This window comes from Stegodyphus dumicola, chromosome 11, assembly GCF_044657685.1.
Source record: "Stegodyphus dumicola isolate Sdum_Otavi_A_Nest chromosome 11, ASM4465768v1".
Lineage (NCBI taxonomy): Eukaryota > Metazoa > Arthropoda > Arachnida > Araneae > Eresidae > Stegodyphus > Stegodyphus dumicola.
Window position 1 is genome coordinate 71,072,685 of NC_140778.1, and position 19,643 is coordinate 71,092,327.

Genomic DNA, 19,643 nt, shown 5'->3' on the forward strand with positions numbered 1-19,643 from the left:
AAATTATAGATGAGTATTATAGTATAATTTCTATAAAGGAATTTTATTTCAATCATATTTCATAATACATCATAGTGATAAACACTTTTGACTCCGTAAAAATTTTTATACATTTAATTCTATTATTAAAATTGCATTTAACCGTAATAATTAATTTTTCTTCTATTTTATAATGATTATTTTTTTAATTTATTTTTAGTTCTGCGTAAGATTTTTTTATTTACTGTTAATTTAATTTATTAACCCAAAGCGGCGGTAGCCTAGAAAGGCTGTTAGATTCGAAGCGGCATTTTGCGCTGTTTTACTATAAATGTCCGTGTCTCCTTGCAAATTGTTGTTACCGAATATTATCGTCCTGTATTATATGCAAAGAAATTAAAAAATGAAGAATCTGCATGAATACATGTACGTTTCTTGCACTGTGACAAAAACGACAGTATCTAGAGCCATCAAATTTTGAATAATATAATCTTCCACTCGAATATGAGCATCTGGACGGCCGAATTTCGAATTTGTTTTAATCTGTTTCATACTGTGTAAAACTTGAACGAATTTTTGATTAACAAAGTCAACGCGTTCAGAACGAACACTGTACGGAAAATAACAATTTTATCTCCAGTACGGAAATTCTAAAGATGTTCTGTTTTCAAATGTATGTGGTTTACGGGCGAAGAGCATGATGTTCAATAAATATAGGTAACACACAAAGCTTTAAAAAGAGCATGGACATCATGGCATGGACATCGCCCGTAACATTTGAAAAGAGCATATCTTTAGAATTTCCGCACTGGAGATAAAAATATTATTTTCCGTACAGTGTTGCCATCGTTTTAAAATCGTTGAAATTGTTAATCAAAAATCCGTTAAAGTTTTACAAAATATGAGATAGATTATACGGTTAAACAGAATTTTAATATTAGAATTAAATGTATAAAAATTAAGGAGTCAAAAGTGTTTATCACTATGATGTATTATGAAATATAATTGAAATAAAATTCCTTTATAGAAATTGTGCTAAAATACTCATCTATAATTTTAAAAAAAGCAGCACAACTTAGAATTTTAAACAAAGCTTTCAAAAATTCGTTTTTAAATAGTTTAGTATTTTTTACCAATAAAAAGCATAAAAATTGCTTGTTTGAAATTTTCTCTTAGTTCAGATTAAAAATACTATTTTCTAAAAGAAGTAGTTACAAATTTCCTTACAGCATAGGAAAAGCTAAAAAAAATCCAGCCCTGAAAGCATGCAATAGTTCTATAGAATTCTTTGGAATGCTAATTATGCTTCATAAATATTCTAAACATTTAAAAATCAATCTCAGTTTCAAAAATAAAAATAAGGAGAAATTCTAATTTGTGAAATGAGGTGCTACAACTAGCTTATTCTTGACGTTTATACACGCTGCAATAGGTAACCAATGTTAAATTTCTGCAAGTCGTCCCTACTCCTCCGGATGCGATTAAGATGACAGCCGGCAACGCCTCAGACGAAGGAGAAAACCCGTTTGGGTTAGTCTATTTCTTATAAGGTTCATGATGCGACATGTCGGTGACGCGCGTCCCGCCCACTGGGTTAGTCAATCTCTTATAAGGTCCATGGTAACGAGAAAGTGACGTCCTGTGTCCGTGAAAATGCAAATTTTGTTTTCCCAAAAATCTTAGCTCCAATCTTAATTAAAACTTTTAAAACCTTTTTTTTTTTTTTTTTTTTTGCGCCTAAATTAACATTATATAGCAGTTTAAGTTTCTCACTCTTATCATTTCAGGTAAAATCTTATGCAGGAGACGTGGTCAGTAAAAACGCCTCGAAAGGAGTGTCCTTTTCCAAGATTTTCTGGAATATTTTCATACAGCAAACAAGCTAATTGCTTTGACATGCCATGGAAGATATTTGTAATGTTTCCGTTTAGTTCCGTTTCCAAAAATTAGGCGTGCCTACTCTTTTCACCCATTTTCTTACTGTGGACTTCTACCTACTTTTCACTCTGTGCACAAAATATTACATGTGAATCGGACACATTACACATCCATCAGGAATAAAGTAACAAATACATTAAATAATGAAGTAACTTTGCTCTATATAAAAGGAATATCGTTAAATAACAATGATTGCTTCTCAGAAAATGACTATTTTTCGATCTTGAAACCGATCTTAAAACTGACTATTTTTCGATCTTGAAATTGATGCAAATACGCAATATCTAAAAGAAATACATAATATCCGGAAGATTATCCGCGATCAAAATAAGCATTCGTCTCATAACTTTTCAAATAATCACTGATGCCTTTTAAATAGCGTTTAAGGAAAATGAAGATTAAGCGGGTTCGACAACGGAACTCTTCCAAAATTTACTCTTTTACCTCGAAATCACTTTTAGCAGTTCTAGTTGGGATGACTATTCTTTCATAGATTTTGATTGAACAGACTTCGATTCGTAGACGAAAAGGATTTTAAAACTAGATGACGTATTATTTAATATAATTAGTTATAGAAAGTGTTGCCTACCAGTACCGATATATATCTTTCTGATAAAAGTATTATAAAATAAGCAAAATGCTCTATATGGAAATTTATACTGGAATGTAGATGAAACTGCATTGTCTTTTTATGGCAAAGCGGTGAAATTAGGTTGTGTACAATTGTTTGGTTGGTATTTCGCGTACCTACTCTTTTCACCCGTCTGTATGCTCAATGACAAACTTCGTTGGCGTTATTGGGTGGCGTCCGTTTTACAGAATTGGCGATAAATCATGAGATTGGCAATTAAAGACATGTTGTTATCCCACTAAATTTTGTCATGTTGCTTGTTAAGCTGTTACTAATTTCGTATCTTTAACGTGATTAGTATAGAAGGTAATTTTGTATTTTTGGAATGTTCGAAGACCTATTTTGGATTGCCACTAAGGTAAGCTAATGTAATCAAGAATACGAAAAGAAAGGACGAAAGTATGTTATTTTGCTGAATGCCTGTTAAAAAATTAACTTTTATGATAACTGTAAAGATGGAATAAAAAAAATTTTAATGAGTTTAAATTAATTGATTATGTTAAGCTCTCAAGCATTATTTGCCTAGGATGAGGCATGCTTTTGTGGAAAGCATGAATTTGAATATACAAAATGATAAGATGAAACAAAAAAAAAAAAAAAAAAAAAATCTGAAAATTTTTCAGATTTTAAATTACGTTCAAAGGGGCGTTTTTTAACGTTTTGAGTGTTACCTTTATTTATTAAATATCATGTTCTTTGCACTTAAACCATAAAATTCAGTTCAAGAGCAATATCGCAAAATAATGTTAAATTAAGCATATCTTTAGAATTTCTGATATACACAGTCTCGCGAGCTGGAGATAAAAGTATTTTTTTTTATATATAACGTTGCCATTTCTCGCTTTTAAAGCACTGAGTTTGTAAATCAAAAATTCGTTAAAGTTTTACAAAATATAAAATCTATAATAAAACAAATTCCACATTTGGGATTTCAGATGCCCATATTCGCAGTAGGATTTCGTCATTCAAAATTCGACGGCTCTATGTACCATTGTTTTATCACAATGCGAGAAATAGACAATCATTTATGCAGATTTTTCATTATTTAATTTTTTCAAATATAATGCAGGACTCTAACATTTTGTGGCAACAGTTTGAAAAGTGAACCGACGTTTATGAGTCCGACGCAAAATGCCAAAACGAAAGCAATAGTCCTTCGGGACTGAAATCCCTTTGGACTAAAAAAAAAAAAAAAAAAATCTGAAATGTTTCAGATTTTAAATTACGTCCAAAGGGGCGTTTTTAACATTTTGTGTGTTACCTTTCTTTATTAAATATCATGTTCCTCGCACTTAAACCATAAGATCCAGTGCAACAGCAATATCGCAAAATAGTTTTAAAACGAGCATATCTTTAGAATTTCCGATACAGAGACTCACGCGCTGGAGATAAAAATATTTTTTCTGCACAACGTTGCCATTGCTCGCTTTGAAATCCTCGAGTTTGTTAATCAAAAATTCGTCAAAGTTTTAAAAAATAGGAAATCGATCATAAAACAAATTTCAAATTTCAAATTGGGTCTTCCACATGCTCATATTCGTTGGAGGATTACGTTATTCAAAATTCGATGACTCTATGTACCGTTGTTTTATCACAATACGAGAAATATACATACATTTATGCAGATTTTTCATTATTTAATTTCTTCAAATATAATGCAGGACTCTAACATTTTGTGGCAACAGTTTGAAAAGTGAACCGACATTTATGAGTCCGACGCAAAATGCCAAAACGAAACTAATAGTCCTTCGGGATTCAAATCCCTTTGGACTAAAAAATAATAATAATAATAATAATAATAATTTGGAAATAAATGTAAAGTACGGTTAATTTAATGAATTATTACAAAAACCTACAGCATTAATTTAAGCAATTCATAATCATCAACACGAGTGAAAAAAGAATAACATCTATTATCCCATACGCTTTCTAAGTCTCCAGTAAATAAATTCTCGGATATTTGGAGCATAAAACTCACCCCATACCTTTTTTAAGTCCTCGGCAAATAACTGCTCGCATAATTGGGCACAAAGTGACAAATTTCCCACATTCCACAGCACTTCATTTACGCATCGCTCAAGTCTCAATTGTGAGTTCATCGCCAAGTAATACATAGATATTCTTTAGCCAAGCGACGAAGGTTTCCATGCTGAAAATATGCCTATTGCGCATGCGTGAAGCATAAACCATGCTAGGGCTAGACGCTACTTAGCTAGAGCCTCTAGCCTCAATTGGGTTACAACATAAAATGTTTGGTTTGATATTAAACTTTATATAACTACAAAATTTGTGTGACGTCAATTCACCACTTAATGTTAGATTGTCGGAACTTGTAAGGCGTTGTAGACACGTGGGACTTGTAGGCATGAGTTCTACTTAAAGAAAAAAAAATTGTTATGCAACATAATTAAAAAAATAATTAAAAAAATCTGAAAGCTTTCATGTTATATATTACGTCCAAAAGGACGTTTTCTTAACATTTTACCTTTATTCATTAAATATCATGTTCTTTGCACTTAAAACACATAAAATTCAATTCAAAAGCAATATTACAAAATATTTCAAAACAACAAAACAGCATATCTCTAGAATTTCCGATACACAGTCTCACGTGACTGTGTATCGGATACTTTTTTTTTTTTTTTTTTACAATGTTACCATTGCTCGCTTTGAAATTGTTGAGTTTGTAAATTAAAAATTCATTAAAATTTTACATAATTTTTAATATATAATAAAACAAATTCAAAATTCGGGCTTCCAAGTGCCCATGTTCAGTTGGAGGACTACGGTATTCAGAATTTGTTGGGCACCGTTGTTTCTTCACAGTGCGAGAAATATTCTCGCAGATTCTTTGTTATTTAGTTTCTTTAAATATAACACATGGCGGTAATATTTGGCGCTAGAAGATATCCTACAAAATACTAACAAACTTAAATGCAGCAATATTTACTAATTGATACGCGCAGATTTCTTTGTTCGAAGTGTAGGAAGACTTTTTTGAGGTAACTTTTCTGTTACTTTTATATTACTGATTTTCCAAAGAAAACTTTTATTATATTCATTAAATAACTAATGCTTTTTGCTAAGACAAATTTATATATATATATTGTTCAAAAACCATCGTTCTCAAATACTAATTTTTATTAATGAATAAAGCAATATTTCACTAAAACTCGTAAGTTTACGAACACGAACTCGAAGTGGGGGGAGAGCCACTGTCTACCCCCACTTCTTGGAACTTTACAACTTTTTAAAATCTTTATCGAACTTTGGACGATTTTTCAAATTTTTATCTAACTTTCCTTGAAAAGTATGTTCTTCTAATATCAAAAGTTCGTCTCTGGTTTTTGAGAAAGAAAGAAAACTTTTTCTACATTCAGGGATATTTTCTTTTTCTTGCTAAGTACCGTATTGATTTCGCGAAGACTGTAACTTCTTTGGTAGAACACATAAATGTTAAGACTGATGCAAAGATGAAATGTAAACTAGTCTTCTTTTTCTAATTTTTAGTCCAAAGGGATTTGAGTCCCGAAGGACCATTAGTTTCGTTTTGGCATTTTGCGTCGGACGGATAAATGTCGGTTCACTTTTCAAACTGTTGCCATAAAATGTTAGAGTCCTGCATTATATTTGAAGAAATTAAATAATGAAAATCTGCATAAATGTATGTATATTTCTCACATTGTCATAAAATAACGGTACATAGAGTCATCGAATTTTGAATAACGTAATCCTCCAACGAATATGAGCATGTGGAAGACCAAATTTGAAATTTGAAATTTGTTTTATGATCGATTTCCTATTTTTTAAAACTTTGACGAATTTTTGATTAACAAACTCAAGGATTTCAAAGCGAGCAATGGCAACGTTGTGCAGAAAAAACATTTTTATCTCCAGCGCGTGAGTCTCTGTATCGGAAATTCTAAAGATATGCTCGTTTTAAAACTATTTTGCGATATTGCTGTTGCACTGGATCTTATGGTTTAAGTGCGAGGAACATGATATTTAATAAAGAAAGGTAACACACAAAATGTTAAAAAACGCCCCTTTGGACGTAATTTAAAATCTGAAACATTTCAGATTTTGTTTTTGTTTTTTTACTTTATTTTATTTTTTAGTGATAGAATGCTTTTTTCCTTTATTACATTCAATCCTCGCTGTAATAACACGATGAAACGAGGACGTCATAAAGTGTGGGTGCTGTAATGAAAAACTCATTTTTATTATCGAAAAGTCTCAAACAGTAAGTCCCAGGTAAGTATTTTCTTTCCATTGTTTATAAAGAATTTTATTTCAGAAGAATCACAACTTTGTTAAACTTTCAAACCAAGTTTTAGGGCAAAATGGTGTTTGTAATGTATCGTATAGCTTCTAAATAAACAGAATGTACGTAATGTTCGAAATACAGAACGTAGAGTCCCTCCCAGTTTATAGAAACATTTTTGTTTTTATCAAGGTCAACCTTATCTTTAATAAGAAAAACAGGAATTTTTAGAAAATCTGAAAACTTTCAGGTTTTATTTGACGGCCAGCGTTCTTTTAACGTTTTGTGTGTTACCTTTATTTATTAAATATCATCTTCTTCGCACTTAAGCCACATAAAATTCAATTCAACAGCAATATCGCAAAATAATTTAAAAAGAGGATATCTTTAAAATTTCCGATACACAGTCTCGCGCGCTGGAGATTAATTAGTCTAAAGCGGCAATTTGTCCAGAAGGACTATTAATTTCGTTTTGGCATTTTGCATCGATTTGCGATAAGTATTTTCCACTTTTCAAGTCTTGCCACGAAATATTATCGCCCTGTGTTATATTTAAAGAAATTAAATAATGAAGAATATGCCTGAACGTATGTATGTTTCTCGCACTGTGATAAAAAAAAAAAAGGTACCTAGAGCCTTGAAAATTTGAATAACATAATCTTCCATAGAATATGGGCATGTGGAAGCCCTAATTTGAATTTGAAATTTGTCTTATTATCGATCTGATATTTTGTCACATTTCAACGAATTTTTGATTAACATAGTAACCGATTTCAAAGCGAGAAATAGCAACACTATACCAAAAAAAAAAAAAAAAAAAAAAAAAAAAAAAATTATCTCCAGGGTGCGAGACTCTGTATCGGAATTCTAAAGATATGCTCATTTTAAAATTATTTTGCGATGTGGCTGTTGAACTGAATTTTGTGATTTAAGTGCGAAGAACATGACATTTAATAAATGAAGGCAACGCACAAAAATGATAAAAAAAAACGCCCCTTTGGACGTAATTTAAAATCTGAAACTTTTCAGATTTTTTATTTATTTATTTATTTATTTGTTTTATTTATTTATGTATTTGTTTGTTTGTTTTATTTATTTATTTATTTATTTATTTATTTTATTTATTAATTACGGTGTTGCTATTGCTTGCTTCGGAATCGTTGAGTTTCTTAATCAAAAACTCGTTAAAGTTTTAAAAAATACGAAATAGGTAATAAAACAAATTCCAATTCGAAATTTGGGCTTCCAGATACCCATATTCGGGTGGAGACGTACGTCGTTCAAAATTCGATAGCTCTAGGTACCGCTATTTTTTCACAATGCGAGAAATATACAACAAATATCTACATATTTATGTAGATTCTTCATTATTTAATTTCTATAAATAAAGTATAGGGCTCTAATATTGGGTGGCAACATTTTAAAAAGTGATTCACCGTTTATCGTGAATCAACGCAAAATCCCAAAACGAAATTAATAATTCTAGGTAAATTGCCCCTTTGAGCTAAAAACGGCGTAATATAAAATCTGAAATTATGAATTTTAAATAAAAGCTTTTGTACAACACAGCATCATAACAACTTAGAACGGTGCATAGCAATAAATGTAACGGTGGTCATTTTTTGTTAGTTATTCTACACTAGACTGACAGAACAAGCTTATCATCGCCTACACAGTAAGATGGCCTTGAGTTGCATAAGGGCTACGATATTAGAAGCGCTGCGTTTCCAAATATTAAATTATTTTTATCGATTTGAGAGAGAATAAAAATGCAAAGTTTAAAAATTATTAACTCTAGTAATCAGTTTTTGAATGCTCCAGTTTTTAACGCGATAACATTTAATATGAACATCAATAAAGTCATCAGATTTGAAAACTTGTTTTAACCGCACACTTATGTTTTTGTTTTTCTCTGTGGCAACACGATAACGAAACTGGGTCACAGCGTCTGCTGGGAAATAGCATATCTACTACATGTTTCAAACTCGAGCGCAGCCGGTAAATTTCGGCACGCAAGGTGGAGGGAGCAGACGACTTTTTGTCCCTCCACTTAGCTCGTTTCTTTCTATTTCTCTTCTCGGTTAATCCCCCCCCCCTCGTTTTTTTTTAATCTCACTTGCGTGCCAAAAATAAAACATCTTCCCTCATAATTTGTTTGTTTTCTGTTTGCGTGATGGAGTTAATTTTTTATCATGTCGACGTGTTTTGATGATGCTTGTATTAACATTAAGATAAAAACAATTAGCTATAACAACCACTAACAAGATAAAAGAAAGATTATATAAATTAATTCTGAGGTGTGTTAGAATTTGATTAGCTGCTTATCAACCGAGGGTTTGTGGTTTTCCCCTGTTTTTTAAAACTGGAGGTTGTGTTTATATTTATGCGTCAGAAAAGGCGTCAAGATACGGCCAGAAAGCGTAAAACAAGGCGTGCAATTTTTTGTGATGATTAAATGTGAAATGTTCGCGAAAAGATCTTAGACTAAGCCCCCCCTTCCCGAAGCAACTGCATATTTTGATGAGAATAATTTGTACGTAAATGAAAATCCTGCAGATTGCATGTAACTTTTAATAGATTGCACAATAGCCTTCCTGCAAGAAACTATACATTAGCGATATGTATGAAAAATACCTACATCCTCCTGAATTGCAAAATGAACAAAATTATTCAAATCAGCACATTTTGGATTAGATATCGGCAGGCAGTAATTTCTAATAACTGTATTATTTTTTTAACGTATCAGTTCAATACGAGCGAATTTAAAGTATGAACTTGACAAGTTAACCGCTATTAGTGAAAAACCTAGGGTTTCAAAATCAGAAAAAATTTAAGTAAAGACTTCAACTTATGCTACTAATTTTCTGTTTAAATTAAAATATTTCGAAGTTAGGCAGATCACGAAGTCAGTGAATAGCGCATTAAATCGGATTCTTGGGTTAATCAGAGTTTCAACTTTGTGTATATAAATTTGTGGGTCGGTACATACCACCATAAAAAAGAGACCGAACGGCGAGTACCTACAAATAGCTAAAAAAAGGATTTTTACTATTTTAGAGTCCCTTATGCAAAAGCAAGCAATTTGAAACGGGCGCGAAAAGAAAATTTTCAATGTAAAAAATTGAAAGTTATTTTTTTGGTCGTACAGGGCAAAAAGACACTGAAATCGGTGCATCAATTTATTTTATTCATTACTTTACTAAGAGTTTCAAATGAAAACAAATGACGGTATTTTAGCGCCACTTTTAATTGTTGATAATTCTACAACTATCGCATACATGTTAACTGAAGGCATAAAAACAGTAACCGGAATATATGAACAATATAATTCAATCACTTTTAAAGCAAAAAAATGCACTATTTACAAACATATAAGAATAAAAATGTGAGCTAACCCAGACGTGGAACAGAGTGGGAATATGCATGTAAGAAAAATAAAGAATATGTAAAAGTTTAAATTAGCAGCATAAGTTAATTTTCCTTCTCTGGTCTAAAAATAGTAACCTCTTTCTGCACTACATCATTTTTAGATTAATCCATATCATATGAATCTTACATAATTCTAGTGATGTATATGGAGCTAAAACTCTAACAGCCAATAGTAATTTTATAGCAATATTAACTATCCAATCAAAATGCATTGAGAACGAAAACTAACTCAGTCTGAATTAATATTTCACCCTCAACATAACGCACTTGCTTTCTACGCTTTCTGGACTGCAGCCTGTCTGCTCCTTTCTTCTTACTGCAAATTTACCTAAAATGTAAACTTTTGGGGATAGGTACAATTCATATGCCAACTTGTTTGTGGCCACAACATGGTTGCTGAAGTAAAAGTTGAATTAAATATACCTTGACTGCCAAATTTCTTATTCATAGTGAATGAGCGTTTCAGCATTCTACGACATTCAAAATTCTGGCTGTTAATTACGGATTCAACCGCCCGTGTACTGGAATTTAGCACAGTTCGAATATCAATATGCATTTCCCTTGAAAAGTCCATGATGATGTTCGAATTAGGCTAATTATTCCATTTACCACTCCTTGTACTTCTTATTGTTTTTTAAATATGATGTTTTTGTTATATTTTTTCCAATATGTTTTGAGATAGCTTACACTTTATTCTACATACATATTAACTTTTAAATTCCAATCAAGTTAAGCATTCATCTTTAGCTATTTTTCTTTATTAATATTTCCTTCATTTTATGTTTTTACATTTTGTATTACAATTGGATCTTTACTGTGTGTTTATATTTTTTTTTAACTCGTAGGCTATAGCTTGATGAATTACTTTTCAATTCTATTACATACATATATATACTATTTATTTATTTACGTTTGGTGCGGCCGATAGCAAAGAAAAAGAAGGAGGTGCCCAACTACATGTTATAGCAGTCCGATATACAAAATTTCGGCGTTCTACGACTAGTCTGCGAGACGTACGTACAGACGTCTTAAAAAAAACTTCTCTGAATCCATTTAAAATCTAGTTTACAATCCATTTGGGGGGGAAAAGAGTCCTTTATTCTATCCGTACATACAATGTCACGCAAAACGTCGTTCAAATGGATTCGAGAGCGGTCAAAATGAATATTTTCATTGAAATATGATACCCGAAATTTTTCGTGATTACGGTGTATTTTCTTTACTTCATACAAGGAAGTTTAAAGCAACTTTTTTATATTTTAATTTTTATTAGAGATCTTTTTATGTAATTTATGTAAACAAAAACATTAAAAACGATAGATACGTACATTAGCAACATTCTTGATCTTGCTTGATTTAAAAACACGAATAAGGAGTACAGAAAACTGGAGTTTCAGATACCTGATGCCTGGATAACTAGACAGTATTTGGGATAATTAGACTGTAATATCTAAGCCATAAATGAACTAAGTCGTTTTTGCAATTTCATATAAACATGCAATATTGCTTAGTGACAAATAAATTATTTATTTTCGCATTTATTGCCAGTTAAGTTAGATTGGCAGTAATGCATCTAAGAACAGGGTGAACGATACCGCTGTAATCCTTCGCTAATAACGGTGCAAGAAATACGATTCATAGTCATACATTTTTCAGTCTGGTGCGATATGGAATCCACATAAAAAATTTCGACGGAGAACTAAACTAATTATCTCTCATTATATCATTAATAATGGCACGCAGTTTTTAAATATTTTCGTCTTTCTGATCAGATGGTAGTAAAAGCTCAAGTTTCATCCAATATTTCACCTGTATTTAATTTTAGCCGATTAAATGTGGCAAAAAAATTGATAATAATTTATCAGAAATCAAAAACGCGAACAAACAAACAGACATTCTTCTTTATTTAGAGATATTTTATAAAACGTACAAATTTTTTTATTAACAAACTGTACGATTTAAAAGCGATCAGTGGCAACACTTTTCAAAATAAAGCAATTTTATCTCCAACGCCCGAGACTGTTGCCACTCGGAAAAATGTGTGCGAAAATGAATCTTTTCAGAGTTTTTAATTAATATCTCAGATGATTAAAGTCGTACGATGATGCGAAAAGTCGAAATGGCTTCGCATGAATTTTTGGAAGCTGGAATTATGTATTTAATGTTTTGCAATGTTACTTTTTATTTCATTGTAAAACTTATGAAATTTTATTAACAAACTCTAAAATTCGAAAGCGAGCAGTGGCAACACTCCTCGAAATAAAGCAGATTTTTTATCTCTAGCGTGCCAGACTATCGCCACTCGGAAAAATGAGGACGAAAATTAGCGTTTTCACAGTTTTTATTAATATCTCTGATTTTAGCTACTTTGTTTTATGAGAAAAGTGAACGTCTACCTTTTAAAGGACCCAGAAAAGAGTTGTAAAAAGTTTGGTGACGACAGCTATAGTAGAGACTGTGAGTTAAATGCGAACAAACACAAAAGCAGACATTCTTCTTTTATATATACAGACGAACTGCTCTGTGAATTAATTGATGTTTCTTTCAAATATGTTATGAAGCAAAAACGAAGCAAAAACAAGGTGCATGGGAAATACACTGCTGGCCACCCAAATTGCAACACCAAGAAAGACAAGAGATATCACAACAAAATTTATTTAGTAGATAACATATTGACCAAGTATCAAATGACTAAATTTATAGACTTCTGGGAAGTGTGGTTTCTTCCAGAATCAGTAGCCAGAGTACTCGCCATTGTTGGAGATCCCCGTAGCCACACGCCTCGTCATTGATTCAAAGAGACTTTGGGTGTGTTCTTGGGGTACAGCAGACCAAGCAACTTCCACACGTTGTCAAATTTCATCTGGCATGGCAGCTTGGGATGTAATCTGGGTCAATCGTTCAGCAACTATGGATCACAAGTTTTTTATCGGCGAAAGATCCGGATAGCGAACCGGCCAGGGAAGCAATTCAATCTGGCGATTGACGAAGAACCCTTGGACAGTGCGTGCCACGTGTGGTCGCGCAATATCCTGTTGAAATATGGCTGTGGGCAGGCCCTGAAGGTAAGGAAAGACAACTGGCTCCAACATCTCGGAGATGTAACGCTGGCTGTTTAAAGTACCGGCAATGCGTATTAGAGGAGTGCGAGAGTGTTATCCAATACCGCCCCATACCATAATACCCGGTGAAGGACCAGTGTGGCGGTGCATAACGCAGCTGTTCAGCATCATCTCTCCACGGTGTCTCTAGACTCGAATCCGACGATCTTGGTGTGTTCAGACAGAAGCGTGACTCGTCGGTAAAGACAATTTCATTCCATTCTGCCGTCCACATCCTTCTTTCATCGCACCATTGGCGGCGGAGATGTCTGCGGTTCTGCGTCAAGGGTAGACGAAGAAATGGACGTCTTGCGGACAGACCACTCTGCTGTAAACGGCGTCAAATGGTACTTGCAGACACTGGATGCTTTCATTATGCTGGATGATGCGTTACAGACTGAATGTGCTATGCTATGGTACGTGATGTGACTGAGCGATCCGTCACTGCCATGCGCACAATGGTCCTGTCATCACGTGAAATGGTGCACTGAGGTGGATGCGATCGAACACGTCGGTCCGTGGAACCCTCCTGCATCCAACGGTCACATATCCGCATTACGGTTGTTTCGTTTCATCCAAAACGACTACCGATTTCCCTGAAAGATAATCCACACTCTCCGTAGGCCACTATCCTTCCTCTGTCGAACTCGGATACTCGATCAAACGATGATCGCTGTTTACTACGAGGCATAATTGATATTTTTTTTTTTTTTAAATCACAAGAAATACACAATTGCCGAACTTGAAATCGTCGATAACTCCCAGCCTTAAATAGCGCTTTGAAGTGGCGCCACAGGCGCGCGTGATGTGCGTCTGCGCTGAAATTTTAATCATTTGCATATCTCACCTCCGCTAATCCATGTTGTAAATTTCATGTTATTTGCATGCTTCCTTCAAGGTGTTGCATTTACGGTGGCCTGCAGTGGCCAGGCTTTAAGTTCATAGTGTTTTATAACTATCATAGTGTTTTATCCAAACCTTCGCAATCTTGGGCGATGTATTTTGTTTTGAAATCCACTTTCAGTTTGCGGAAGTTACAGCCCACAACTACAACATAATCTGCACCCAAATAAATGTTTAAATACGACACGCAATTCACTCATATTGGACATTATATCATGTTACTGTAAATAAGTTTTTCCATTATGCTTTGTTTTTTCAATAAAAATTACTGAAAAAGTAATCTTTGTTTTATTTCGTTTGCATTTAATTGTTCCACAACATATGTTTCTAAACGCGGCGGAAAAGCAAACACGTCGATAGAACGAAGACGCAGACGGTTTGCTTTGGTGTGGGCGTTTCGCGTGTCTAGTTGACCGAAAAGCAGCATAACACTGGAAGCAAAAGTAAATAAATTGACACCTGTGTTGCTTCTGTTACAGATGGAAATAGAGCAGGTGTAAAAGTATGCCCACGGTCTGAACATTTACTTAATTTTTAGTTTTGGATTTATTGGCCGAGGATTTATGATGTTTTCGGTCGATTTTAGGTCATTCTTGTTATAAGATGTCAAAGTTCCATTCGATTCAGCTAATTCATGTAAATTAAGAGCGAATTTTAGGTGGAAAATGCGAATAAATTTGCTGCTGTCTAGAAATGAATAAAAGAACTTAATTGGACTAGTTAAAAAAAAGCATCACACAATCCTAATTTTTTTCACTTCAAAATGATGCAATAAATTTATTTTACTTGAGCTTTTGTAAAAGTGTTAATCTGTTGGCGGCGGATGGATTATAAGTCGCATTCCCATTTTATGTTTAACAGTTTGGTAGTCTGCGGCAGATTACATTAGTGTTCTCAAATTGCATTGAACCTTATGCTCGATCTGAAAGCTCAAAAAGGTTCGTTAAGACATTTTATGCTTTCGCTGATCTCGCAGCCGACCAGTCTGCTCTTGCACTGTTGCATACACTTATGCTAACCCTCTTCTTTTTCTTTTTAGCCCAAAGGCGATAAGGGCTATTAATTTTAAAACGGCATTTTGCGTTGATTCACTTTTCAAACCGTTGTCACCAAATATTATCGTCATGCATTATATTTTAAAGAAACTAAATAATGAAGAATATGCATGAATGCATGGATCTCTCATTGTGAACAAACAACGGTACCTAGAGCCATCCAATTTTGAATAACGTAGTCCTCCAACAGAACATGAGCACTTGGAAGACCGAATTTTGGATTTCCAGTTTGTCTTATCATCTACAGTACAGCTCCAATTATCCGAACTCCGACTATCCGAATTGCTGATTAACCGAATCGCTTTCAGAATTTAAGAAAAAAATTAAGACGGAAACGTAGCGTCGGATAATCAACGATTTCAGACAATGAAAGGAGCAAATCTACACTTCTAAATTTTCGTGTCAATACTTGAAAACGAAGGTGGAAGTTTTTCAAGAAAATCAATGAAGGCAGCAACAAACAAAAATTTAGATGTCGTTTTCAAGTGGTTTTTGCAACAACGTGTTATGGGAAACCCAATTCGGGCCCGATTCTTTGTGAAAATACTCAAAAGCTTAGTTGTTCTATAAGGTATTTCTCCCAACGCCTTGGCGTGCCTTCGTGGTGTGGTGGTCTCCACACTGGGCCGGTATTCCATAGGTCTCCGGTTCGATTCCCCGCGAAGACGTTGATCATTTTTCATTTTGCCTGCTTCCAAAAAATATCCTAATGTCTCTTACAGGTACAGTGCCCATCAAACAGCTTATTTTGACCGAGATATTCAACAAGCAATGACTTTCAGCACTTGTAAAGACTGTACAGTACGCTGTAGTAAAAGTGTTGCCTTTTCATCTTAATTAATTAAAACATCTTTTTCTTTAAAAAGAGTTTTTAATCCCATTTTCAACATACAGAGCATACAGTAATTAATGAAAGTGCGCATAGACCCTTTCCTCGAAAAAAACCGATTATCCGAATTTTTGATTATCCGAATAGGGTCCGATCCCAAATGATTCGGATAACTGGAATTCTAGTGTGCTTCAAATTTTATAAAACTTTAACGAATTTTTGATTAATAAAAACGATTTCAAAGCGAGCAATAGCAACACTGTACGAAAGAAAAAACATTTTTTATCGCCAGCGCGTGAGACTGTGTATCGGAAATTCTAAAGATATGCTGTTTTGCTGTTTTTAGATATTTTGTGATATTGCTGTTCAGTTGAATTTTATGTGTTTTAAGTGCAAAGAACATGACATTTAACAAATAAAGATAACACACAAAACGTTAAAAATACGCCCTTTTATAATATAAATAATATAATCGTATATAATATAATCGTGGCGTAATAATATAATCGTGGAGCAATATAAAATCTGAAAGCTTTCAGATTTTTTTATTTGTATTTATGTATTTATTTATTTTGTGTTTTGATCTTTATTATTAAGCATCGTTTTTTTCGCACTCGAGCCACAGATAGTTCAACAGCAGCAAACACTTTTGGGAGATTATCTGAAGCCTTTCAGATTTTATTTATTTACTAGCGGGCAAGCCCGCCAGCTGAGCGGGTTGAAGCCCGCTTATCATTGTTCGTTTTTAAAAGATATCCTATGTTAAATTTGGCCGGTATTGAAAAGTTGAACCGAACTACCATTTTTTAGCGGCATTCCGCGGGCTTCCCCCGCTTTTTTCACCTATGCATCCAGAAGTTACCGCATACACTATACATATGCGGAAAATCACGAAAACACCCATGCTTCCAGCCCTTTCGCGGGTATTCGAAATTTGGACCGAAATACCAGTGTTCAGCGCTTTTGGGCGTGCTGTGCCCGCTTTATTCACGTATGCATGCTGAAGATGGTGCATAAACGATACACATGCGTAAAATCACGAAAACAAACATGGAGCCTGCCTGTTCGCCGGTATTCGAAAGTTGGACCGAATTACCAGTGTTATGTGGCTTTGCGCGGGCTCTGCCCGCTTTATTCACATATACACCCAGAAGATACTCCATACACTATACACATGCGTAAAATCACGAAAACACCCATGGAGCCAGCCAGTTCGTCGGGATTCGAAATTACCGCATTACCAGAACCGCATTACCAGTATTCTGTGCCCGCTTTATTCACGTATGCATCCATGAGATACTTTATAAACGATACACATGCGAACAATCACGAAAACACCCATGCAGCCAGCCCGCTCGCCGAGATTCGAAAGTTTGAGCGAACTACCAGTGTTCAGCGGTTTTACCCGGTATCCGCGCGCTGTATTCACGTATGCATCCAAATTTTATATACAGTACCCCGGAATTCGAAAGTAGGACCGAAATACCAGTGTTCAGCGATTTTGTGGAGCGGGCTGCGCCCGCTTTATACACATAAGCATGGAGAGGATACTGCATAAACGATACACATGAGTTAAAGCAAGAAAACACCCGGGGAGCCAGCTCGTTCGCCGACACCGAAAGTTGGATCGAACTACCAGCGTTAAGAGGTTTTGAGCAGGCTGCGCCCACTTTTATCACATATGCATCCAGAAATCACTTTATACACTATACACATGCGGAAAATCAGGAAAACACCCATGCAGCCAGCCCGCTCGCAGAGATTCGAATGTTTGACCGAACTACCAGTGTTCAGCGGTTTTACCCGGTATCCGCGCGCTGTATTCACGTATGCGACCAAATTTTATGTACAGTACCCCGGAATTCGAAAGTTGGACCGAACTACCAGTGTTCTGTAGTTTTGCGCGGGCTGCTCTCGCTTTATTCAAGTATGCATGCAGAAGATACCGCATACACGTTACACATGCGAAAAATCCCGAAAACACACATTGAGCCAACACGGTCGCTTGGATTCGAAAGTTGGACCTAACTACCAGTAATCAGAGGTTTTCAGCGAATTTCGGCCGCTTTATTCACTTATGCATCCAGAAGATGCTGCGTACACGAGGCACATGCGTAAAATCACGCAAACACCCATGGACCCAGCCCGTTCGCCGGGATTCGAAATTAGGACCGAACTACCAGAGTTCAGCTTTATTCATTTATGCATCCGGAAGACACTGCATACACAACAGATATGCGTAAAATCACAAAAAACATGAGTGTAGCCTGCCTGCTCACCGGGATTCGAAAGTTACCGTATACCATCTCAAAGGAGCAAAGAAAAATCTTTAATCTAAAAAAAAAAAAAAAGTGTGAATTTAATTTTTATTGGTGCGAACTTATTTAAAATATCATTTGCATTAAAAGATAATATCTAAATTAAGTGCACGTATCTAATAACATAAAAAAATATATTATTCCAAAAAATCAAATTTATTATTAAAAAAATAACAACATATTTTTAAAAAATAGCTTTTTCAGATTTTTTAATTAATATCCCAGCTGATTAAAGTTGTACAACTTCAAGAACGTCATCATTTAAATTTAATGTAATATAATAACTTTTATTCAATATCAATAAAAGAATTAACGTGACAATCATCCTAACCTGAAATTAAAAAAAAATTGTGAAAAGCAGCTGTTTATTTAAAATGCCTACATTAACGAAATATTTTTAAAATACAGTTAGGTAACATGCAATCGCGTGCTTTATTCAACTTTAGAATATAACCTTGATTTGTATCTGCGGCGATTCAAGAAACTGTTGCAATCGGAAAAATGAGCCCGAAAATTAGCGTTTTCACAGTTTTTAATTAATATCTCAGCTGATTAACGTCCTACGAAGATGAGAATGGTATCATTGGATTCGTAGAATTTTTTGGAATCCGCAGACACCTGCCTCGAATTCCAACTCAGCGCCGTTCCATAGATATTTAAGAAAAAAGAAATTGACACGTGACCTTTCGCCAGCACAAATCTCGAGCGGAAGCAAATTGTCATCCCCCCGGCGCTTTCGAAAAAGCAATTTTATCTCAGCTAATTCCGAGACGGTTGCCACTCCGAAAAATGAAATAACGTTTTCGCAGTTTTTAATTAATAACTCCGCCGATTATTGTCGTACGAAGATGGGACCGGTATCGATGGATTCGTTGATTTTTTTCCAATACGGGGATATGCGTTTCGAATCGCAACTCGGAGCCGTTCCGCAGATATTCGAGAAAAACGAATTTGGCACTCGGCCAAATCCCTGAAATAGGGGAAACCCGTGAAAGAAAGTGCAAAACGTAGGGAAATGTAGGGAGAAAATCAGTTTTTAATTAATATCTCGGCTAATTAAAGTCGCACGAAGATGCCGATGGTCAATCCGGCGAGCCACGGGCATTCTGAATCCAACGGTACCTTCCGCTAAGCTCTACACCCAGCCGTTCCCGAGGAGATGATGTTACAAACACACAAACAGACAGAGGCACACA